The following is a 1712-nucleotide window of genomic DNA, read 5'->3' as shown; positions in this document are numbered from 1 at the left end:
CTATACTTTCAAAAAAAGTTAAGAGATCGTAAGTTCATCAGCCAATCATTGACGGCCTTTCAAGCAAAATCCACCAATCGTAGACAAGAAAATAGAGCGTAAGTACTTACGTTCACTTAGCCAATTTTGAAAGTATAGGCCCTGTTTACCAACTCAGAGCACACCTACGAACACAATGGAAAACACAATACAAAATTCTTATCCCCAGAAAGCCACCCTTGTTCCAAGAGGAAGTAATAGTCGATTTCACTTATATAGAAGGCAAGTACCTATTGAGCTACACCGCGGACTATCTTCTAATCTTGATCACCCTCCCAGCCAACCAAAATGCAAATATCCTCTCAGTTAAAAAGCTTTTCCCAAGCTATGTAGTCGCATATCCAAACAACAACAGTTATCAAGCGATGCGCTTAGCGATCGAGTGTTCCTCGACAGTACCTGACAAGGTTTTCTGAAATAATGTCTCACCCAAAGTACACTCCTACCTTGCACCTCCTCACTGCTGCTACGGTTGCCAAAGATTTTGCCACGATTCCATCTCATGTCGAAGACTATAGCAGTCTGCGTCCACTGCTCATCACCTGACCATGTCGTGCAGAACTGCAACGCCGACAACCAATGGGGTCGCCTGCCGAAGACCACCACTGCCCTGGATGTAATGGACCATCATGATTCCTGCTTTCCGGAACGTAGCCTTCAACACTTCAAGCCGTCCGCATCTAGGCCGTGGGTCGAACCAGCCCTCGGTCGAACGGCCACTTGTCGAAGGACGATAAATTTTGGAACAGAACTATGCTATCTGAAACCTAACCTAATGGCGAGTGAAGCTGCAGCGGAATCTGTCGAGCAATTAATTAGATCTAAGGAACTTGAGATGGAAAACATGAGAGCCGATTTGAAAGATGAAAGAGAGAGAACATTGAAACAAACGGGATAAATGGAAAACTTGCTCAGAGCATTGGAATAAAAAGACCACGAACTAGAAGAGGAAAAATTTCAAAATGGTGTTCTGACAGAAAAATTTAGATAGGCAAAAGCGCTATTCGATAAGAAATTAACTGATATGAATAATCTGAAAGAAGATGAAGTTTTGAAATTGAAGTAAATCATGAAAGACCTAGAAGATCAAAAGTTTTCCATGGAACGATAGGAAAAACGTGCAGGTATCGCACTTTAAGACGCATAGAGTGAAGGATAGAAACTCTAAGAACGGTTAAATGAGCTGCAATTGCAACAAAAAAAGTTGAGTGGCCAGCTACTGGAGTCATAGGAGAAGAATGAGCTTTTGATCAAACAGAACCGAGTTGCTGCTGAAGAAAATGCAACTCTCTAAGTCGAAATAAAACTTCAGTAAAAAAATTTTGCCGAAGTTGTAAAATACTAAGATTAAAACTAGGAATACAAGGATAAAATATCCATTCTGGAAAGTAAGGTAGAGGACAGCGAGAAAAGATATAATAATCAACGTCAATAGTAGCAGGACCAAATCTAAATTCTGGAGCGCAAGATAGAGGACGGCGACTAAAAATATCATGACCAATGTTAGTATTACCAGGACTAAATACAAATTCTGGAGCGAAAGATTGCAGAAGATACCACACGGCAGAAGGTTGTAATTCAAGAATATTCCGACAAAATTAGTGCATTAGAACACAAGTTGGCACAAGACGGCAATGAGTATGACAAGTTAAAATAATACCAAGACAAAAATA

This window comes from Hyalella azteca, unplaced genomic scaffold (genome assembly GCF_000764305.2).
Source record: "Hyalella azteca isolate HAZT.00-mixed unplaced genomic scaffold, Hazt_2.0.2 contig16721, whole genome shotgun sequence".
NCBI classification, from domain to species: domain Eukaryota; kingdom Metazoa; phylum Arthropoda; class Malacostraca; order Amphipoda; family Hyalellidae; genus Hyalella; species Hyalella azteca.
The sequence above is the reverse complement of the archived record's forward strand: the minus strand, read 5'-3'. Positions refer to the sequence as shown.